At 47.4% G+C, this 24560-nt stretch overlaps 1 protein-coding gene and 1 non-coding gene across 2 annotated transcripts in view; both read right to left on the reverse strand.

The window, feature by feature from the left end:
* The window catches only part of MED13L (mediator complex subunit 13L), a 628245-nt gene that overhangs the window by 488801 nt on the left and 114884 nt on the right, over positions 1-24560 (reverse strand). The gene's annotated exons all lie outside the window — the stretch shown is intronic.
* On the reverse strand, positions 9078-9183 carry LOC131742997 (U6 spliceosomal RNA). Its single transcript, XR_009331655.1, has one exon. It is a non-coding gene; the product is annotated as a U6 spliceosomal RNA (small nuclear RNA).

The raw sequence follows: 24560 nt of genomic DNA on the forward strand, positions 1-24560 counted from the left end.
TACCTGGGCCTGTGCTAAATGCTGGGGATACAGAGGATGGCAAAAGCAGAATTGTCCGTGCCCGGGGGGAGGTTGTAGTCAAGTCAAGGAGATGGATGTTAATCAGTAATCACACAGGGAAGGTAAATTCATAACCAAGTTGGGACCGATGAAAGGAAGGCTACGACACTTAGATGCATCATCACTGGGGAATCTGATCTAGCTTTGGACACGAGGGAAGGCAGAAGTCACTGTATATGCAAGCCCCCTTTTAAGAGAGAGTGGTATATTTGAGGATATGAAAGCCCAGAGAAGTAAAAGTGAAGGGGAGAGATCTAAAAGATGGAGCTAGACACACCCATTGGGATGGCCATTAAAAAAAAAAGGAAAATAACAACTGTTGGCAAGGATGTGGAAAAATTGGAAGCCTTGTACTCTGCTAGTGAGAATGCAAAATGGTGCAGTCACTGTGGAAAAGAGTTTTGGTGGTTACTCAACAAGTTAAACATAGAATTACCATATGACCCAGCAATTCCACTCTTAAGTATATACCCAAAAGAACTGAAAACAGATGTTCAAACAAAACATCTTGTACACAAGTATACAAGCTTGTACACAAGCTTCTGTGAATACTTGTACACAAGTATTCACAGAAGCACTATTCACAATAGCCAGAAGTTGGAAACAACCCAAATGTTCATCAATGAATAAACAAAAGGTGGTCTATCCATACAGTGAAATATTATTCAACCATCAAAAGGAATGAAGTTGCTACAACATAGATGGACATTGAAAACGTTATGCCAAGTGAAGGAAGTTATAAAAGACCACATACTATAGGATTTCATTTATATGAAATTTCCAGAGTAGGGAAACCCAGAGAGATAGAAAGCAGATTGGTGGTTGTCAGAGGCTGAGGGAGGGCAGAATAAGAAGTGACCTCTAATGGGTAAGGGGTTTCTGTTCGGGTGATGAAAAAGTTCTGGACTAGATAGTAGTGATGGCTGCATAACAGTGTGAATCTACTTAATGTCACTGAGTTGCACAGTTCAAAATCATTAAAACAGCAAATTTCATGTTACGTATATTTTATAATAATAATAATAATGATAGTGATTAACAATAATAATAATAAAAGATGGAGCTAGGGAGGTAGGCTGAGCCAGCTGGGGAAAGACCTGGATGGTGTTTTCATGCTCAGATCAATGAACAGATCATCCTGACTGCAGGTGGAAAATGGATGGGAGTGGGCGACAGTGTTCAGATGCATAGCCCTGAGGAGGTGGGAGCATGGTCCAGGAGCAAGATGGCTTGGACCAGGGGGCACAGTGGTGGTGGAGAGAAGGGGGCAAATTTGAGTGATACGTAGCAGGAGGGCTTGGCCGTTCCAAACAGACCCAACTCTTCTCCCTCACATACATGTGTGCACTTATCATTCACGGGGCTTGAAGGGAGAAAGTATGTGTCCTCATAGGGAGTCTGGAAAGCATGCTGGAGGAAGACCCTTGGATTCAATTTTTTAAATTCTTTTTGCTGCCAGATCTTAAGCAAGTAACTTCATTTCTTTGTGTCTCCATTTCTTCCCCTGTAAAATTCGGGACCCTAAGATCCATTTCATAAATTGTTATGTGGAGATGGGAAGAAATAAGCGTACTGAGAAAACGGCATCTGCCCTAGCTTTCTTCCGGGATTCTTGGGAGACCCAAAGGAGCTGTTAATCTTTCAAAGACCACATAGATCACCCAGAGAAGGCAGCCCACACCGCTGGGGCTGATGTCACAGCTTTCAGAAGGCAGGTCTCTTGAACAGATTTTCCCAAAGCGGCGACTTTATAATAATCTCCAAAGTAACAGATTACAGTTGTTAAAGCTAGGGTAAAAAGACAGAGGACTGTAGGAAGCGGTGGGAGATGAGAAGCAAAGTCGCCGATCACGTTACTGTCTTTCTTCTGTACTCACCCCGCCCCCTCCAGCGCGGGCTCCGCCCCTGGCTAAGTCACACCCAGTCTCCGCCCCCTATTTTAGCGCGGGCCACGCCCCCTCAACTCCCAGCTCCCAGGGTTGGAGGCTCCCACCTGCGCTAAGCATTTGGTACCCGAGAGGGGATGAGAGGGCATTTGATGGGTGAGGATGGGAGGGCTAGAAATTGACAGGGTGAGAACTGGGGAGACGAATCCCGCCCTGTCCCCTGTCTTCACTCACTCCCTTGTTGAGGGCCTTGGCTTTTGCATAATGTAAGTACTTATATAATGCGTGCGCTGCCTCGAGAGCTCTGCATTTGTCTTTCTGTCCTTCATACGCCAATGTGCTTCCGCCTCGGGTCTAGGTTGAAGCTCCTGGAAAGGAGGGTGCTGCCCAACAGGTCCTGTTCGACCCCAGCCCCGGGCCAAGGGCAGAGAGAGGCTGGGGCTGGGGCGGGGTTGGGGGACGAGGGGGGAGGAGTGACAGCCCCACATGACAGGCTTCTGGAACCAGATCCGGTGCCAACTTGGATTCTGTTTTTTCCTTCAATAAAAGGAACTTTTCACTTTATTTTTCAAACACGCTTTAAATTTTTTTAATTAAAACAAAACGGGTTCCTATCCATCTGATTGGAGGCATCACAGAGCAAAAGGCGAAGCTGAGTCCCGCACACACTCGCGCCACACACACACACACCCTCCCGAGGTTTTCCCGAACACACACACGCACACACGCACCCTCCCGAGGTTTTCCCGAACACACACACACACACACACACACGCAGCACCCTCCCGAGGTTTTCCCGATATCTACTCCGGTTACAACTAGACGCGGCCCCTCCCCCACCTCGCCTTTCCTCTTCCTCTCCTCAATCTTGGGAGGAGCATTTTCTGTGTCTTCCCAAGTCCCCGAGGGGGACCTCCTGTGTTGGAGTGGGATGGGGGGAGGGTCACATAACGAAGACCAGAAAGAACAAATTAGATAATCAAAAGAATTATAGTAATTGCTTTCACTTTCCCCGAGCCCGCTCTGCGGATTCTCTCCCCCGCCCCTTCCCTGGCTTTCTGTCTGTCGGGAATACTCCGTCTTTCCGACCCTCTCCCCTCCCCCAGGCTCCTCCTTCTCCTCTGCCTTCGCTCGCGCGTTCCCTCTCTTCCTCCGTTTTCTGGTGTGCTGGAACGTTCAGTGGAATATGATGAATGATCACCTGTCACGGCTTGTTTATTATAACGCAGGCAATCAATTACACATCCCCAACGCTGGCCGGCCCGCAGGAAATTTATATGCTCAGCACAAACCAATGTGAAAATGGAATCTCATTTGCCAAATGTCTTTCTCCCCGTACAGCACGATGATTACAGTCTGTGTTTGTTTCAACAGTCGTGTACAACTGACAGTGCCATCATTTACTGCCTGGCTCAGGTCACGTTTCTCTCGGGGTTTATTTATTGTGTTACGAAGGCCAGCACAGGAAAGGGACAAGGGTGTCTGTCAGGGATGCCACTGTGTTAAAAAGTGGGCGGGCTAGGCTGCATTCCTGGGCAGCACTGCAGCCTCAAGCCCTGGGCCCTGCCTCCGCAGGCCACCTCCTCCAGCATCCTGTTGCCAGGACTCCTAGGCCCCCAGAGGGCGGCAGCTCTGGGTATCAGAAGCTCTACAGGTCCCAGTATCAGAGGGACCACAGTTTACATTCTGGTTCTGCTACTGTCCAGTTGTGTGTGGTCAGGGTTTCAACCTCCTCATCTGAACAATGGGAGTTTTAATATGCTCCTCGCAGGAATCCTGTGATATCTGGGATATCAGAGGGGTCGCTAAGTGTTAGTTCTGGTGACTTCAGATCACTCCCTGGCCACACTAAAAGCCACCCATCGGGAGGCCGAGAGGAGAGGTCCCTTTCGAAGAGATGTGAGTTGGAATTCATGTCCTGTGTTATAATCTTCCTCAGTCTCTACTTTCTGAGACTCACCTGTCTCAGGATCTGTTCTCTTTCCAGGTAGAATTTTGCACTTATGTTGCCTCTGCTCTGACACACAGTGTGTCTTAGTGTGACTTTGGGAAAATAAAATGACCACTTTGCTCTGCTTCCGCTTCTGTCATTGTAAAAATAGGCGTAGCATTCCTGGCCTTTCTTTCTAGCCGTGTGACCCCAGGCAGGCCAGTCCTTTCATCTCGCCAGGCCTCGGATTCCTCCCATGGGAAGTGGAGGGAATAACTCCTTAACAAGCCAGCCCAGTCCTGCTGGCAGGATCCAGAGTGCCCATGGTGTAAAAAGTGCCATGTAAACTGCAAAGTGCCACCGTCACTGCGGTCCAGCCTCTTTCTGTCAGGAGTTCTGGTTGGTCTTTGGGGTTTGCTGGCACAGGCACTGATTCAAATTTGTGGCCCTCACAGCATGTGGCACAGAGTGGGAGATCAGTAAGAGGAGCACGCAGACTCTCATGGGTATTTGATTGTTCCTTATTGTATTTATATTTCTTTATTATTCTACGTAGGTACTTGTTTAATGGCTGCCTGCCCCACTGGGATGGAAACTTTAAGAGGAAAGGCACCAGGCTGACTTTGGTCATCTCTGTGTCCCCAGCGTATAGCCTCAAATTGGCACATCCTAAAGAAATCAGTAAATATCCGTGGCTTTAATGGATGAGTGAATGCGTGGCTACATGAATAGATTCATTACTAGGGTAACCTCTGTGGTGCAGAGGGTGGGCCCTGGTGAATGGATGTTTACAGGTATCTTCACTACCCGTGACCCGCACAGAATCAGCTTTGTGGGTGCCCCGGGTTATGCATACTACGTGTGCTCAGTGCCAGCTGGTGAGAGATCACAGATGTGTCTGCCTGGCTTCCTACCCACCCCTCAGACCAACATCCCCTGGATAAACTTCCCATTTATCACTCTCCACCCAGTGTTGCTTTGAAATCTCTATACCTCCTTATGGTATTTGGGTCCCCCAAATGTCCAGCATACTGCCTGTCTAAAACAGATGTTTTCAATCAATAAAGATGGTCCTTTCTAAGCACTGATGTATGGAATAAAACTTAGGATTCCATTAAAACATGCTGGGTCAGGGAAAAAAAATGATTCAAGTTCATATTTTAAAAGCAAAAAATTAACAGCTGCATTGTATATTTTGGCCAAGTGCTTTGGATTTGTGGAAGGGATTTCTTTCCATAAATATAATTACTAGTCGCCATGATTATACGAATAACCAGGGAGATGGCACAGAGCTGTGCCTCCCCAGCAGGCTGGGCTGGGGAGGGCCGGGTATTCCCCCTGCCGACTTGCTTCACTAGTCGACTAACAGACCTTATTCCCTGGCCGAGCCCATCATATCCTGCCAACGCCAGCTTCCCGATGTGGAGGGGGAGCAAGCTGCCGTGCGTGGGGTCCTGAGGGAAAAGCAGCCTGTGTTTGCTGCTGCTTTGACAGTTGAGGCTCGGAGAGGGGCTGGCAAACAATGGGAAATGAAACATTTGAGTGGTTGCAAAAAATTCCGTGGGAAATCCCCCCTGGTTGTATTTATGTGCGCCAGCAGTGACAAGGGGAGCTTGGGGCTTTTGATTTCAAAGGTTCCTGAGCAGACCACAATAGCGTTCTGAGAGGCAGTCCCCAGAAACAGCTCTTATGGGCCACAAAACGCTAGCCTGAGTCTGTCAGGGAAGGTTTGGCCACGTGCATGGCATTGGCCATGAGCTGCGGTGGCTTGTTGGGAGCTCATCCACAGTTGTAGAGCTCGGGCCTCTGAACCTTCTGCTCCAAGACAAATCCCTCTCAACTCTTCCTCTAGATGTTCCCTGGCCTCAAGAGCCTGGGCGGGGTGGGGCGGGGCTGGGGGAGGTCTCCCTGGGGCTCAGCCCTACCTATACTAGGGGGGGGTCTCCCTGGGGCTCAGACCTACCTGAATAATTGTAGGAGCCTTAGACCCCTGCAGACCTCTTCCCCACCATCTAATTGAAAAAATCCAAAATTGAGGACTCACATGCATTCCCCTGGCATTTTCCCGTTAATATGGGGTCTGCTCCTGCTTTCTCCGTTCCCATTTATAATGGACATTTATTTGTCTTTTGCTCCCCCCACCCCCTATAGAGAACAAAGTGAACTGATATTAACCAACTCTTGTTTTGCTTTCCTTAGAACTAATAAATATTCAAAATACTTAACCGCTCTTGCTAATGTCTTGCTATTGCTGCTGTGATAAAATACATGTGTTTACAGATCCCATTAAAGGTGAGGTTTCTGGATTTTTAGAGACACTTAGTAGATGAGAAAACTGAAACTTAAGGGGGGTGAAAAACTTGCCCACTGTAGTAGTCGGGAGGTTTCAGTTGCAAAAGGACAAACTCCTAACTTGAATGGACTTAAGACAGATCAAAAACGTATTGAAGTTTTTAACGGCGAAGCAAGGGCCATATTAACTTCAGGCATTGCAGGATCTAGGCTTTCCTTTAAGTCTTCAGGAATCCGCCTCTCCCCATCTCTTCAGCTCTGCTTTTCCCTGTTTTGGCTTCATTTTGAGATTGGCTTTCTTCACCTGTTGTACATCGTCGCAGAGTCAAATCAAGGGTTTCACTTGCGTGCCTCTGTAAAAGTCAGAGGGTCACGTCTGGTGGGTTTTGATAGGTTCAGCTGCCCATTGCTAAACCAATGATCAGGGCAAGGGGTCTGGAATAATCTGATCGCCCAGGGCCCCGTCAAGTGCTCACTGCCGAAGGCTAGCTAACCCACAAGGGCGGAGTGAGAGTGAGTGGTTCCTCCAAAGAATATCAGGGTGCTCCTACCAGGAGGAATGGATGATGGGCGGGCAGAAAGCCATGGTGTCCTATACTCCCATGTCACGCTGCCAAGTGTGACATGGGCAGGCAAGCCTGCATATAGATCTGCCCTCCACCTCCTCCACGCTGCTGGAGACTACCTCTGGGACCCCCTCACGCTCTATCCAGCCCTGGGACTCCAGCCCTGCCCCACCCCATGAATTCATTCCAGTTGGCAGTTTTCAAAATATGCATCTTGGGCACTGCTGGAGGGAGAAAGACAGCAGAGGGAAGCAAGGAGGATGGGTGACGGAAGCTCAGCGTCTGGGACTATATAGGACCCCCGCCCCTATCCCAACCATGTGGCAACTCTTGTGTCCATTTGTATATTCAGTTCCCTTGAACAATTTTATTTTATCAGACAGCTCCTCATATTTTTACAGCTTGAAAATCAGTGATTTTTCTGCAACCCTTGCCCTCTCCCTCATTCATAAATGAGGAAAAATAGCCAGAAAGAGGCAGGAGCCTGACCAAGGCCAGGCGGGCAGCAGCAACAAAATGCATAGTCTGAGAAATCACACCTTGGGATTCCCATGTCCTGCCCTTCCCACGTGCAGCCTTGCGGGGCGGGGCGGGGGGGTGGTCAGAGATCCGGGAAAGAGGTTACCACATGCACCTCTGCCCTACTTCACTGACTGGTTAGCCTAGAATGCAGAATGGAGCAGCTTCCCTGAGGAGAGCAGAAAGAGGGAAACTTTGTGTGGCTTTCTCTCTGCTCTCCAGGTACAGGCAGCCACTGGGGACTCTCTCGGTAGGTAAAATCCTACCAGAATGGAGAAAAACAGCCAGATTCTGCTACTCCTGCCTCGTGCGGGGAGCTTACATCACATCCCGGAAGAACTTACATGAGTGAGCCATGTGCTTCTGTTTAAGATGTTTACAAACAACTTCTCTGCTCGTCCTCCCGTGTCTCCAGGCACCAGCCCTGCCACATACTTCAAACCCACCTCTCTACCACGCTGGTCACTGCTAATCATCATAGCTAACCTTTCTGAGTGCTTACAATGTTCCCAAAAGTGTATGCTAAGCGCTTGACAGGTATTGTTTCATCGAATCCTCCCAAGAACCCCATACAGTAGGTACTATTATTAGCCTCGTTTTACAGGTGAGGAGACAAACGTGCAGAGAGATGAATTAATTTCTCCAAGGTGCTCAGCCAGCTTCCAACTCAGGCAGTCAGAGTCAAGAGCACGAGCTGACAGTTAGGTAGCTACGTGAGGTGCGTGTTGAGTGTGGGGACAAGGAAGAGGTAGCTGTAGCCGCACTTGTACACAGACAGAAAATTCCCCACGTCCCTTTACCTCGTCTCCTACACTCTCTTGCCTGGTGTCTCCAGCAAACACACACGGGGGATTTCAGGAAGAGAAGGCTCCTAAGGTGCCGGCGCAACACGGGGAAGGTGGGTAAGGAAAGGCGCGTGGGCTCATTACTTAGACTACCTTGCAGCCGCTTATTGAATCAGTGTGATTCTTAACATCTTCAACTTGGATCTCCTCCAGGCCAGCCAGCTGGTGCATTCAGTACGACTCAGCTCGCCTTAACTCAATTAACTAAGCCAGGCTGCGCTGAACTCAACAAGTATTTCTTAAGCACTGAGCTGGCTGCAGGGGGAAAATAAAACAAAGGAGGGCAAGACTCAGACTCTGCCAGACTTGGCCCTTAAGGAGATGCCTTGCGCTTTTAACGCATAACACGGTGCCATATTTTCCAAGTACCACCTTCACTCTCCCCCTGTGCTATGATTTACTTCATATTTTTCTTTAAATAAATTAATTTTTAAGGAAATTAATCTCCTTCGCTAAACTTAAGTTAATTTTTAAATTATTGAGGTGAAATTGACGTAACATAAAAGCAACCGTTTTAAAGTGAACAATTCAATAGCATTTAGTACATTCGCAGTGCTGTGTAACCACGACCTCCGTCTAGTTCCAAAACATTTCCATCACTCCAACATAAAACCCGATACCCACCTCCCCTAAACCCCCTCACAACCACGAATCTGCTTTCTGTTCCTATGCATTTGCCAATTCTGGACATTTCACGTAAGTAGAATCATATAATATGTGATCTTTTCGTGTCGGCCTCCTTTCACTTAGCATCATGTCTTTGAGGTTCATCCATGTTGTAGCACGTGTCAGTGCCTCCTTCCTTTTTATGGCCAAATAATATTCTGTTGTCTACATCCACCACAGTTTGTCTATTCTTTCATCTATTGATGGATATTTGAGCTCTTTCTACCTTTAGGGTATTGCAAATAGTGCTGCTAAATAAGTTTACTTCATTTGTTCATTCATTCATTTAGATATAATTGACATATAATGTTGTAAAAACATGAAACACTTCACATATTTACATGTCATCCTTTCGCAGGGGCTTTTTAATCTTTTCTGTATGTTCCAATTTTTTGGATACGTGGTGCCGCAGTGAGCACTGAATGTTTATTTTAAAAGGAAAATTTAATCATTACTGTAAATAGGAAACCTGTATTTTTCTAATAGGAAACAGAATAGATATATAACTATTGTAAGTAAAAATTTCACTGGTGTAGCACATAAAATCACCCGGTGTACTCTCAGATGCAGTAGTTAAACAGCCTGGACTCTGCATGTGGTCGGCCTTGACTTTGAATCCTGGTTTTGCCATCTGAAACTGACCAATGTCCTGTCCTCCCCCAGGCCCCCTGAATGTCGCACAGGTTAGCAGCATGGACCCCTGCGCAGTCAAAAAATCCGAATATTACTTCACAGGCGGCCCTCATATCCATGGTTCCGCACGGAGGGTTCAACCAACTACAGGTTGTGTAGTACCGTAGTATTTACTGAAAAAAATTGGTTGTGTAAGTGGACCCGCATTGTTCAAGGGTCAACAGGACTTGTAATTGCTTCCTCCTGAAGTTGTTGTGAGAATTAAAAACATGTAAGGTGCTCAGCGCTGTCAGGCACATAGTAAGTGCTCAGTGTGTGAAAGCTGGTAGGTAGGATCACAGGTCATGAACAGGAACAGTAACAGTACTAGTTAGTACTAGTTAGTACTTAGTTAGTACTAGTACTAACTAGTTAGTACTAGTAACTAACTAGTACTAACTAACTAGTAACTAGTAACTAACTAACTAACTAGTAACTAACTAACTAGTAACTAGTTAGTACTAGTACTAACAAAGCAAGTATTTGCCATGTGCCATGAACTTGTGGAGCGCCTTGCATGTGCATTATCTCACGTAATCCCCATAAAGTTCAAATTATTATTACCCCCATTTGGTAGGTCAAAAAACCGGCTAAGAGAGGTGGAGCCAGTAGTTGAAGGTCACACAGCAGAGACTTGAGCTCTGGGAAGGTTAAATGACAGTATGAGAAGTAACTCCAAGTCCACTGGAATGTCACGCTGACCCTGGGCACAAATGATTAATTGCAAAAGGGCTGCCTGGGCCTTTGAGGTCCCAGACATGGCAACTCACTGCAGACCCAGCCTGGAAGCACCTCCCAGCTGTGTCTTTTCATTGAGTCACTCTTTCTTAGGTCTGCCAACAAGAGGCTCCTTATATCTTTTCTAGTTGACTTACCTCTCATAGTTCATGGGATTCACCTGCCCTCCCTGTACCCCATCATCCCTCAGTGTCCCTAAAACTGCCCCTTTCCTCTGCAATCTCTCCTCCTCCACGTTTGCATGGAGCCCTCAAGATTGTCACGCAGCCTCTAACTAATTATCCACCGCTGGTGCAGAAGTTAGCAGGTCTCGAGTTCACATGTATCCATTACACCTTCATCCACAGGGATGCATCTGATTCACAGTTTCAGGCTGTGCGGGAATCCTGTCCCACCCGAGGGTGAGACTAGCATCGGCTTGTATTAATTTCCTGGGGCTGCCATCATGAATGAATACAAATTTGGTGGCTCAAAACAACAGAAACTTATTCTCCCACAGATCTGGAGGCCAGAAGTCTGAAGTCAAGGTGGCAGCAGGGCCACGCCACACTCCCTCCAAAGGCTCTAGGGAGAATCCTTCCTCACCTCTTCCAGTTTCTGGTGGTTCCTGGCATTCCTTGGCTTGTGGCCACATCACTCCAATTTCTGCCTCTGTCTTCACGTGGCCTTCTCCCTGTGTGCCTCTTTTCCATCTCTTACAAGGACACTCATTGTTGGATTTAGGGCCCACCCTGATCTAGTATGATCATCACCTTAATTACCTCTGCAAAGACCTTATTTCCTAATAGGGTCACATTTCAAGACTCCAAGTAGACATGAATTTTGGTGGGATGCTACTCAACCCTATTCTTTATAACAGGTTATTGAACCCAATGGGTACAAACAGAAAAGGGCTGAATTTTCCTCCAAAGACAGTTATCAGCCATATTCTTATAAATCTCCCTTTCCCAGCTCTTAGTGGCGTCCTGGGCATATCCTATAGCTTTCTGGCCAGTTTCCAATATTAACAAGTCCCGTTCAGGTCTAGCCAGTATAAAACATCCAGCTTAGTCTCCCACCCTCCAACTCAATTTTGCCGCAGGGCTTGAGAAACCCAGGGTGGGCCTGGCCCCCTCTGGCCCTGCTCCTCCCGTACGCTTCTGGTTGCCAGAGTGCACCACATAGGGTGACCCCGTGGGCAACCAAATTTGGCCAATGCTGCATTAAACCAAGTTACCCAGCTGTCTTTACTTTAGACTCAGTTGACATGTGAATACACATCCAAAAGCAGGTAGTTTCCAACCGTATTCCGCCCAGGAAACTCTTGTTCCACAGAACACCCCGCCACCCTGGTGTTCCCCAGACCACGCTTTGGGAAATGCCACACTATATAAAATACTGCAAAATGCAAAGTACATTCACAACTATTATGTGTGCATAGCAAGAGAAGATGAGCTTTTCGGTAAATATACCAACTCTGGAGCATTTTTGTGATTTATTCAGAAAATTGGCTTCTGGATCACTGTGGACAAGACCCAACTTGGCTGGAAGGCTGGAAGACTGTAATCCCTCGGCAGAGCCACACGGACAGTTAAGCCGGCCAAATTTATTCTGAGAAAGGATAACTCTCATAGTGAAAGGCAAGAACTTTTAAGAAAAATTTATACTATAGTCTAGTCCTACAATGTATGCAGTTGTGTTCTGTACATTCATCCAACAACAGGGACTCAGCAGAATAGTAATAATAACAGTAATATGATAACGAGAGAAAAGATGTAGAATAAATACATGTAAGTGCCAGGCAAGGGTTCACCTGCCAGTCTTCTCTGTGGTCCATGCAGTAGTCTCAGCTCCAAGCACCTCTCAGCCCTGAGCATGAGTCCAGTGCTTAAATATCTGCTGTTTTCATATAATACAGCCTCTAAAATTTGGCCAGCTTCATCTGGTGCTCAACTGAGCAATCAACAACCTTCTCCAATGCCGTAGAAACCCAGCTATGCTGGACTGACTGCAAGAAACCATGACAGCCTCCAATGTAATGTCTCTCCAAGGGCTTGCAAGGTTAATTTCTGATCATAGTCTGAATTCTATTAACTGTAGAGCTGTACTATCACCTCCCATGTGACTCCCATGTAATCGCAAAGATGAACAGAAACTGATTTTGTCCGTATTGTCAAGGCAAATATTTTCTGAAAGCCAGGACCAAGCTTACAACTGGGTTCAGTAGGGGCCACCAAGGCAATAAGATTTGAAGAAAGTCAGTCACCATCACTCCATGCCCCATTTCCCATTCCCTCCCCACCCCGTACTAAAAAAGTCTAGAGAAAAAAAAAACTTTTAAAATCTGATGGTGTTGGGACTTCCCTGGCGGTCCGGTGGCTAGGACTCCCCACTTCCACCGCCGAGGGCCTGGGTTCAATCACTGATCAGGGAGCTAAGAGCCCACAAGCTGCGAGGCTCAGCCAAAAAATAAAAAAGTTAAAATCCGATGGTGTCACCTTAATGGGAAACTCTTTAGTCCTCAGTAGTCTAGCAAGTTTATCAGTCTATCCACTTAGTCACCAGCTGCTAAAGGTCAGAGGGGGCAGGGATTCACAGCGGCCTGGGGAACACAGAGCCAGTTCTCACTCTCTCGCAATTTCGTCCCCTGCGTAAAATCCCTACTGCCCACAGAATGATGTCCAAACTCAAGGACCTTCGTCTGCCGGACCCTGCCCACCTCATGAGCTGAGCACCCCAGGGCAGGGTCTGGTTCTCATTTACCTGCACGTCTGCCCAGCACCTAACACAGATTTTGGCAGATAAGCTAGAGCACAGGGAATAAAGAAATGTCAAACGAGTGAAAAAGTATCCTGTATAAAACACAGGTAACACATAAGCAAGTCTCGTCATGATGTCATGTAAAAATTTTTTCTTAAAAAAAAAAAAAAAATTAACTGGAGAGCAATTTAAATCTTTACCAAATTTCTCAGGGAACACCAAAAAAATCCTATTTATAACGTAAAGCAAAACTTTGGAACTTTTGTACTTCTCCTCCACAGCACCTGGCCCCCACATCTCTCTCAAATTCTCCCCAACTCTCTTTCATATCTTAACTTTTCTCATTTCCCCTCCCATCTCCCTTTCCAAATACAGCTCCCACTCTTTTCCAGAAGTATAGGGTAGCTGGCTGGCTAAAAGCATGAGCTCTGGGGCTGACCTTGCCAGGTACAAACTCAGTTCTGTCACTCTAATTTGAGCGGGAACCTGGTGTGTAAGTGCCCCATAAATGCAACTTGTTATTTAAATCCTATTGGCTTCTCCATTATTTTTATTTTATTTTATTTTTAAACTTGGCCCACTTTTCCATTAATGCAGTAAGAAATGTGTATGAGTTTCCTAGGGCTGCCAAAACAAATCACCATAAACTTCATGGCCTAAAACAATAAGAATTTATTCTCTCACAGTTCTGGAGGCCAGAAGTCCAAAATCAAGGTGGCAGTAAGGCTGTGCTCCCTCCAGAGGCTCCAGGGAAGATTTTTGCTCCTTGCCTCTTCCAGTTTCTGGTGGCTGTTAGCATTCCTGCGCTTGTGGCCACACAACTCCACTTCCTACGTCTGTCTTCACATGGCCTTTGCCTGTGGGTCTGTCCTCTGTGTGTCTCGTGAGAACATTTGTCATTGGATTTAGGGCCAACCCAGATAAATCCGGGATTATCTCATTTCAAGATCCTTAATTTAATTACATCTGCAAAGACACTTTTTCTAAAGTCACATTCACAGGTTCTGGGTGGTCAGGATATGGACATAACTTTTGCGGAGGGGCCAGCATTCACCCACTACAAAATGACACTGGGTCCTTCCTTTTGTGGGTGGTGGACGGGGACAAGTCTACATACTCCTGTAATTTTTTTCTGAACTTTCAAATCCTTATAACGATGAATATATCAAGTCAGCAGCCAGCGTCAGGTACTTGGCAATGCGGAAGCAAAGAGGCAGATGGCAGAAAGTCACCGTCAACTTCTCCTTTTCACTGACATTCATCAACTCTTTCAACGATGCAGGTTTGCAGCCATTGCACACCTAATTGCAAGAGCTGCTGCATCTTGCAACTAGGTGTGCAATGCAGGGGGTGAATTGGGCGCAAGAAACAGTGAGTTTCAGCCACGTGGTCAGACCCTCAAGCAGACACATCTTGCCGAAGGCCTAGGGACAGAGCATCTCAGCTTTCCCACAGGGGGTGGGGTGAGCTGCATGCGTTGCTGGCCGCAGCGGGTGGGAGGAGGTGCGGTTCAGGTTAGTTATCTATTGATATTCTGTGTTAAGATTCCTTCCTCGGCTGCACTGAAGCGATCTGGGAGGCAGTGACTTCACGCGACTCAAACTGCAATCAGACAGCCTCTTGGCTCAGTGTTTATCTACCCAGAACTATTTTTGGTGTGTGTTCATAGACAGCACACACTAAAGTATTTGGGATTTGAGATGCAAGCGTTAAAGAAGATTAAAGTTAGCTGCTAATGAGCATGCCCAGAATAGATATACTGTGTGTGTGTTTGTGTGTGTGCGTGCTCCATGTGTGTGCTCTGGTGTGTGGCTGCAAGGCAGATGTCTACAAGCCTGCCCTGAAGTGGCCTCACCAATGTCCCAGATCAGCTAAGATGTCCATGGATGGAAGATGGAAATGGATGAAAACTGGTCTGTCTCAAAATACTGCCTTACCAGACACCCCAAACCCCTCAACTCTATTCTGCCTGTCCTTCAAAGCCTCGCCTATTCCACCTTATCAAAGGGCCTCGCTTGACCACTCTCTGAACTGCCAGACCACAGATAACACGTAGGTTTCGTCTCCAGTACCAACCTGGATCAAACAGGCAGGGAAGGCCCGGGGCAGCCTGTTGAGGGGGATGCCGAGAACATTCAGACCACACCACAGCCTAAAGCTTCCAAATGGCCCTGCTGTCTAGCCCAGGATCGAGATGGAGCAGGCACTTAATCCATACTTGTTCAGTAATTAATTTTCATTGTTTGGACTCTGAAATTAGGTCAGAAGAAAGGTCTCTCTCTGAAGCACAATTCCCTAAGGACTTCTGCAAGTAAACTTGGACGCCCACTAAAGGGTTGAGTGCCTGGGCTTGCTGGCTGCCCTCTGTCTTCCCAGCCCTTCCCCGCATTCCGCACATCTCGTCGACCAAATCCTACGTGTGTACTGGGGAGTCCCCCTCTAAGAGGTTGGCCCTGTAATTGTTCAGCGAGATAATAACGTCAGGCTCATCCATCAAGCCTGCCTCTAAGAGTTTGGCTTTCCTAATGGAATGTAGTGTCCTTAAGAAGAAGAGAAGCACCATAATGTGAGGTTTTATGCAGGCTGGTTTCTAGCTGTGAGCTATGGACCTGAAATGATAGTTAAATCGATGAAGAGGCACTAAGCTATTGCCTCTGAATCTGGGTGTCCATAAAACCCAAGTATTGACAGCCCTGAGTGGATGTGTTGCAGGCCGGCTCTTCCAGCCTTGACTGGGTCTCCCTTTCTCTCTCTCTCTCTGGACAGGAGCAGCCCAAGAGAAATGGAAATATGACGGCTCCCTGATAGTTTTCACAGTCTGCACCACAGACCATGCCTGTAACAAGACTCCAGGTCAAGTGCTCTTCTCCATTCTGTGGATCTAGCTCTCAGTGGTATTCCCACTTATGGAGAGAAGCAATTTCTCCCTGGTCTGGCTGTAAGGGGTCTGGCAATGGACCGAGAGGCGAGGCAGGAAGCCTGTCTTCTTCCCCAACCTCTTTCCCCGTCTCGTGGCATGACCTTAGCAGGTAACTTAACCTCTCAACTCCCTCGCTGCCTCATCTGTAATGATCCACCCTTTATCACTTCATAGTCCTGCTCTAGGATAAATGAGACAAGCCTCTAAAAGCATATTTTAGTCCCCAAGAAAGACCAGAACCAGGTAAATGCTAAGGGTAGCCATTTCCTTTGTTTTTGCTGTGTGTGTTACTAACTTGTGGGATTTTTAAAATAATGGCAAAAATGAGTGGATTTATGCAATTGTTTTGTTTTTTCCTAGGTGCCTTGAGGCATTTCTGGAGTACTGTTTTATTGCTCACCTCTTTTATGGAGTGGATATCCTTAAGCCCATTTCTTAGTCAGCAACTAAGGGAGCTGGCTTTGAAGTGAGCCATGTGGACGAAAGTAATTCCTACTCCTAATCTACTGTGGGGCTCTTCCCCGCCATGCACAAGTCCCCAGGGGACACTCAGGGATACTGGCCCAGCCAATTGTTGAGCCACATCTCAGGCATTTTCCCACCCTCCCTCCACTCCAGCTATGCTGACCTTCTTTTACTTCTTTACAAGCACCAAATGCTTTCCAATCTCAAACTATGCACACCTGTTCTCTGTGTGGGAGGCCCTTCCTGCCCATGTTTCCTCTGGCCAATCCCTACCCATCCTTCAGGCCTCAGCTTCAATGTCACCTTTGCAGTGAAGTCTTCCATGACCCCCAGGCTTTGCCAAGGCCCCCAATTCTCTGCTCTCACAGGCACTATATTTGTCCTTTACAGAGCTTATCACATCTGTATCTAAATAATTGTCAGTTTAATGTCTGTCTTCCCCACTAATGATGAGTTCCATGAGGGCAAAGAACTGTTTGTCTTGTTCGTTACTGTGAATCCAGAACTGAGCAGGCACCCAGTAAAAATCTGTGGTATGAGAGGATGGATGGATGATGGATAGATGGATAGATGAAGGGAGGGAGGGAGGGAGGGATGGATAATAGATAAATAGGTGGATGAATGGATGACAGGTAGATGTATAGATAATGGATGGATGGATGGATGGATGGAGAAATAAATGGATGGATGGATAGATGGATGGAAGAACGGACAGACGATCGGTGGATGTACAGACAGTGGATGGATGGATGAATGGATGGATGTAGTGTGTTTGTAAATGAGAGTGACCCAAATTACCAGTACTCATCATCAAGAGAAAGTTCTAAGTCCCAGATGCTCCGAGAAGCTTACGAACGCAGACCTGGCTGCACGTCAGCAGGTCGCACGGCCACTTACACTCTGGGTAGAACCCTTCTTTGCCTCGTCCTAGTTTCTGACGGTGGCCGCCAATCCTTGGCGCTCCTTGGCTTGCAGCTACATTATTTGAATTCCTGCCTTTGTCTTCTCACATTGTTTTCCCTCTTCTTATAAGGACACCAGTCGTACTGCATTAAGGGTCCAGCCTACTCCAATATGACCTCATCTTAGCTAATTACACCTGCAGCAACCTTGTTTCCAAACAAGGTCACATCCTGAGGTACTCTTGGTTAGGATTTCAAACGTACCTTTGCGGGGGTTACTCAGTTCAACCCATAACAATCTATGAAACAGCAGTGCCTCTCCCAGGTGTGTATCCTAGAGACACCCCTGCCTCGGATGACAAGGAGACACACATGAGGATGTTGGTGGAGGCCAGGTTTGTCACAGCAAGGAGCCAGAGGTGACCTACCTGTCCATGAGAGGCGAAATAGATAAACCACATCCGATAAATGCAGATCATGGAATAATACGCATCAGGCAGAAATAATACACTGGATTTGCATATATGACCATGGATAGATCTTAAAAACATAGCCCGAGATGAAAAAAGTAGGAACTAGACTGAGATTTATGATACAACCCCAGTGACATAAGTTTAAAACACACACGCCCGAAGAACAACATTATGCATGTTTCATAAGCACTGGAAAGTGGGTTGGAAAGTTGATGTTGTGCACACTGGAGTCGCTGCCCGCGGGAAGCAGGGAGAGTGGCAGCCCTAGATGAAGGCAGGCACGAGGCGGGTCTGGGATGGACAAGCGCTGGGCCTGTGGCCTAAACCAGGACATGTGATTCTATGCATGTGTGCATCGGGGTCCACATTTTACAAAGAGGGAAGAAATCCTGTAAGGGATAGATGAGTGATAATTGTGCTGAGGACCTGGGGGGAGTCCAGGGTCTTGCAAGGACACACAGCAGAGACACCTGACGTGCTCTGGAGCAGCAGGGAAGACTCTGTGGAGAAAATAGCACTTACGCTAAGACGTGGAGAAGGACCAGAGTTGTGCTGGGTGGGGAAGAGCAGGACAGAAAGTTCCAGGCAGAAGGACCACATGTGTGTGAGCCCAGGAAGACCCAGGCTGGCCTGGGTGCGTCAGCCTGGGAGAAGGGCACAGTCCCCGTGCCATCTCTCTGTCCGCCCCCCACTCCTAAGGAAGGACAGCGGACAGAGCTAGCTGTGGCTGTGTCACCTGCTCAGATGCCCACGGGGACCAGGTGGCAGAAATGAGTAAATGACGCAGGCGCATATGAAACACTTCCACAGAGAATTGCGGGTCTTCCTCTACTTCAAAACCACAGGGCTCTCCAAGTCTCTTTTTCCTCACTTTTGATGGAGACATGGGTGCCGGTTTCTTCTTTAAGGGAAAGAGCAGTGGAGTGTGATGAGAAGCAGCAGCTGACTCAGAGTTGGGGGAGCGCTAGGGCGGGCTGGGACCTGTGGAGGACCCGGAAGGGACACCCCAGCTGAAGGGGCAGCTGCCACTGAGCTTCAGACAATGCCTGCCTTCTCCCGAATGCAGTCTCAGTGTTGACAACTCTTTCTCAAGAGAAGCTGTTGCTCTGGATTTTCATGTGAAATCTTTTCCTTTTACCTTCTACTATCTAATCTAACTGTATTGAAGTACCACATCACACCAACTAGGATGCTATCATAAAAGAAATAAAATGGGAAGTAACAAGTGTTGGGGAGGATGTGGAGAAATTGGAACACTCATACTTTGGTGGTGGGAATAAAAAGTGGCCCAGACACTGTGGAAAACAAAGTGGTGGTTTCTCAAAAAGTTAAACATAGAATTACCATGTGACCCAGCAATTCCACTCCTCGTTATGTGCCCAAAAGAACTGGAAGCAGGTGCTCAAACTAGCTCATCTACAAGCATGTTCACAGCAGCATTATTCACAAAGAGCCAAAAGGTAGAAACAACCCAAAGTCCATGAATGGCTAAGTGCATAAACAAAATGTGGTCTATCCGTACAATGGAATATCATTTGCCCATAAAAAGGAATGAGGTACTGACAGAGGCTACAACATGCATGAACCTCAAGAACATGATGCTAAATGAAAGAAGCCAGATACAAATGGTCACATAGTGTATGATTCCATTTATACACAGTGTCCAATATAGGCAAGTCTATAGAGACAGAAAGCAGATTACTGGTTGCCAGGGGCTGGGGGGAGAGGGGAATGGGGACAAATGAATAATGGGTATTGGACTTCCTTTTGGGTGATGAAAGTTTTTTAGAACTAAATCAAGGCGGCAGTTGCACAAGATTGTGACTGTACTGAATGCCGCTGAATTGTTCACTTAAAAATGGATAATTTCATATTATGTAAATTGCCCCTCAGTTTAAAATACCAGAAAATATGTAATTCAAATATTTAAGAGAAAATATATAGGCCAAAAAAAAAAACAAGCCCACAGACTGAATCTCAGGTCTGTGGTGCCCAGGTGTAAGTCTGGTGCACTTAAGTAAGTTCCGACAGATGACCTCGTGAAGAGCTGGGGGTTAGGATCCCTGTTTTAACTGGGAGGAAACTGAGGCTCCAAGAGATAAAGGAACTGGATGAGGGTCAAGGGCAGGAGCTGGGGCTGGGGGCCAGAGTGTGGTCTCCAAGCAAACTGATCCCATGTTCCATGTGCTGGGGCTGAGGGCTTGGAAAAGCACAAGAGGGGCGACAGCTACTGAGGCAGGTGGTGGTGAGAGGCCCTGTCAGAGCTGCGAGTTCAGACAAGAACCATGCGTGTCGAGACTCCCTTGGAACTGTCACCTCCTCCCCACAAGGCTGGGGGCTCTCGTTCCGAATTTAAGGCAGTTCGGCAGACCCATGCTGAACACTTACTGTGCACAAGGTTTGCGCTACATGTGAAAATCATACAAGTACCAAGTCTGACGCCTAAGGGCTCGCTCTGTGCAAAGCCCATTCTACACAAGGGCCTCTCGGATGCTCGCAGCAACTCTATGAGGCAGAAGCAGGACTGGTACACCCTGCGAGCGTTGACTTTCACCAATTCAGCCACACACCGTTGGCCAAAAATAAGAGAGAGAAATGCTCATTGAAAGCGTGTGGACAATGCCCCCCGTCTTGTCCACATGTGGACTTGCCACACAGGAAGCATGGAAATGGAATATATGGACCTGCTCATCTGCAGTCTCCAGTCCTGGGAGCCTTTCCTGTGATGAATAGCTGTCTGCGCTAAGTGTGATTCTAGAACAACGCTTCTCAAGCCTTCAGGGGGAGGGCAGTCTATCAGATTTTCAGGTATGTTTTTGCCTTCACCCTGGCTTTAGAATCTAGTACCCATACACACTGCAACTCACAAGTAGTAGTATTATCCCATTCCACAGGTGAAAAGACAGAGGATCACAGGGAATAAGTTACTCGCCCAAGGTCTCTGAGCTAGTAAATGATGAAGAAGAGATTTGAGCTCAATCTGTTTTACCCTAAAACTCCTTCCTTTTTTCTACACTATATTGCCTCCCTAGCTGCAAGAGAGGCCCAAAGGAAATCAGCACGCCAGAACATAGAGAATCTTCAGAGTCTCTCACTCCTGGAGGTGGCAGTGAGCAGTCATCTGCATACCTCTTGGTTCTGGATGAGGCCACAAGTAAATTCAAATACAAAAAGATATGTACTGAGCTATGTAATACTTAGGATTCATCTGATTGCAAGAGATAGAACCTAACTCAGACTGGCTTAAATCAAAAAAAGAATGTATTGACTCATATAACTGGAAAGATCATGGGATGATTGGCTTCAGGCATGGCTGAATCAAGGGCCTCAAATGGTCAGAACACAGTCTGTTTGTCGGTTTGTTTGCTTTCTTCTGTGTTGGCTTTATTCTCAGGGAGATTCTTCCTTCCTTTACATAAAGAGATCAACCACCATCACCATGTTTAAAATTTGACCACTTAGAAACCCAGCAGAAAGATTTTCTCCATCCCAATAATTCCACCAACATCCCTGAAGTTGGCTCTGATGATCTCAGCTTGGGTTCCATGAACATCCAGGAACTAATCACTATGGCCAGGGGTGTGTGAGATTCTCCATGATCAGTCCTGGGCCACGAACTCACCTCCAGTGTTTGAGAGTAAGGTGAGCCCGAAATCTTTACAGAAAAGAGTCAGATGCTGTGGCCAGAAGGCAAGGGATCAGGCTTAGGCAGGTGAAGCAGACGGACTTAGTGCCATCCTGGAACACCAAGAACTGGGCTGGGCATGTTCAATACATGATGTCATGTCACAGCAACCCTGTATCATTACTGCTGTTTCACGAGGCTCAGAGAGCCTCGGCATCGTGGCCAACACCTCACTTCCAGGTGAGGAGACAGCCCTCCCTGCCCAGAAGCATTCTGCTCTTAGGTAGCAGAGCTAGGACTTGAACCCAGATCTGTCTGACTCGAGGTCCACAGTTTGCTCCTGTCCCAGAGGAACCCCTCCAAGCTGGTGAGCCCCATGAAACCTCTTCAGTGCTTCGTTCCAGTCTCTTAACCTGCAAACCCAGTAAGCGAGTTCTTTATTTCCACAAATGGTGCTATTAAACGAATGTCTCTGGGAACAACAGGCTGGCCTCTGAGCGGTCAAGCCTTCCCCACGTTCTGCCTTGCAAAGAAATACCTTAGAAAGTCCAGTAGCCGAGGCCCAGGTGGAAACATTTACCGGCCGCCATTTTGTTTCAGGATGGCAAAAGGCACCTCACACCCTGAACTTGAGCTCCTTGTACGGCCTCTAGTCGAGAGCTAAAGGCGGCGGGGGTCAGTCACCACCTAGAAAGGCCCCTTGTAAAGGGCGGTGGCAGACCTCATCAGGCAAAAAAGCTGAGAAGCCAGGGTTGAAATGGAGGCCTCTTTCTGTTTGGTCAATAAGCAGCTGTGAAGGATGCGTAGGACGGAGCTAAATTTATTTGTTCCTTTCTTTCTCGGAACAGCAGGAACGAGGCTCAGAATGCAGCTGTCTCGCTCTCCCGTGAGCCTTGTGCAGGCACCAGCATGCACAGACGTTGGCTCTCCAGGACGCAAATTTTTTTTTTTTCCCGGTTGGTTCCCTTCCTGCTGCAGGCAGGACTTCCAGGGCCTCTCTCCAGGGGGTAAAACTTTGGCGCTGCCTCCCAGGCCCAGGGTGAAATCATTACCTTTTAAAAAGAGAAGGGCTGCTGAATGTAGATACCCTGGCCCTTGTGGCCACACCCTGGAAAACCACAGAAGTCCCGCCCGCCTCTGCTTTCACTGCTCAGACCTGTGGGAAACTTGTAAGACATAGCCGTGTGGGGAGGGGATGTGGGCATCTTGGGAGGGGCCTCCCACATACAAAGCCAGGCTGGTTTGCCAGAGTCCTTTCTGGAATCCATCTGCCTTCGGAAAGCCTAGCTGAGGGCCACCTTCAGCCAGGCCTAAGCATACTGGTCGAAGCGGGAGTTTTTTAAGAAGTGCTTTGTTGAGACTTTCGAAAGGTCCTGGCGGGTGGGGAAGTGAAAGGAGGAGGGGACATGGGGGAAGAAACTGCTCCTTTATTTCTAGCCTTGCTTGAACGGCTTCTTGACGGTTACTGCTACGGTTCTGCTGAGTCAGAAGCATCCCCAGCTGCTCGCCGGAAACACAGCTGTTAGGTGAAAATAACCACAGAGCCCAGCACTGAGCATCGTGCACCTTCCAGAAAAGAGGGCAGAAAACCTCAAAACAGAAGAGAAAAGTACAAAACAATCAAAGAGGCACTGTCAAAAACCCACCACGGCTCGCTCACTCAGCCAAGCCTGGGGCTCTCTCCACGTCGGTCACAGCTCAGAGATGGAACAAAGTCTGGCAGCTTTTCCATAGTAGTAGGTTAAGTAGTGTCCCCTTCCCCCCAAAAGGGAGATGTCTGTATCCTAACCACCGGAACCTGTGTATGTGACCTCACTTGGAAAAGGAGTCTTTTCAGATGTAACAAACTTAAGGATCTCAAGATGAGGTCATCCTGGATTACCTAGGTGGGCCCTACATTCAATGACAGATGTCCTTAGAAGAGTGAGGCAAAGGGAGATTAGACACTCAGAAGAGAACATAAACACAGACACACAGAGGGGAAGGCCAGGTGAAGACGGGAAGATTGGACTTTATGCAGCTCCAAGCCAAGGAACACCAAGGATTTGGTATGGCAGCCACAGGAAACTAACAAAGCCACCATGGCTTCCATTTACCAGGTCTTCTCCCCACCACCCCTTTCCCCTTGTCCAGACTGAAAACATTCATAGTATCTTGGTTGCAAGGTGTCTTACATAAACATTGAGGTTCCCTTTCCTGTGGGCTTAGTAATTATCAGGAAGTAGGATGGTGCCCTCAAGGACTCCAGGGTCTAGGGAGGAGCTGGGATCCCTAGGTCAAGGTAAGACTCTGCCACGGACAGAGACGCAGGTGTGTGACCTCATTAACCAGCCACCATTCACTGATGTAGCAGAGCATGGTGCGTTAGAAAACGGGCTCTGGGTTTGAATACTGGTTCTGCCACTTACTAGCTGTGTGGCCTGGGGTAAGCTACTTAACTTCTCTGGGCCTCAGTTTCCTCACTGATACAATGGGGAGATGAGCTGAAAACCATCCTGCTATTAAACATATAGAGAGATGTTGAAAAGAATAATTACTGTTAATGCATAACAAAGTTTCTAAGGAAATCGGGGTAATTCCCAGGGGCCAAAAATAAAGAAGGAAAGAAAGCCCAAAGTTGATAGTGCAGTACTTGAAGGGACTGGGGACAGGAGGCACCACCTTGGGTCACACAAGGCTGGGAGCTGGAACTAGAAAACCACCATAAACTTGGGTCCTTCATGAGCTTCCATCCTGATACAGTTGTAAGGATTAAGTGAGTTGGTACATGCAACGTTGTACTTGGATGAGGCTGTACTCAACAGCTCTTATTGTTTAGTGCTTTATACAAGTGTAGTAACTGACTATTTTTTTTTGGCAGTTCAGCATCTATGACACCATATTTTGGTAACAGCGTCCCAATTTATCTTTGGGAGGGCAGCTCTCTTCCACCCCCCTGGAAGGAGGATATACAACTCAGACCTGGCCAATCAGAGGCAGGAATTACTCAGGGGTGGGTGTGTGATCCTAAGTGGGTCAATCAGACTGAACAATGGTTGAAATATGGGGAAAGAGAAATTCACTTTCTCTTGGATCTACATCTGAGTGGGATATGAGCCTGGAGCTGCTGGACGCTATCTCTGCCACTATCTGGGGACAGCCTGCCTGAGGATGAGGCCAAAACCAAGGAAAGCAAAGATGAGAGATAGATTCTCAATGACATTGTCTGAGTTCCTGGATCCAGCAGAGCCTGAAACCATCAGTACCTCCAAACTTCTGCCTT

The sequence above is a fragment of the Kogia breviceps genome, chromosome 15 (genome assembly GCF_026419965.1).
Source record: "Kogia breviceps isolate mKogBre1 chromosome 15, mKogBre1 haplotype 1, whole genome shotgun sequence".
Classification (NCBI taxonomy): domain Eukaryota; kingdom Metazoa; phylum Chordata; class Mammalia; order Artiodactyla; family Physeteridae; genus Kogia; species Kogia breviceps.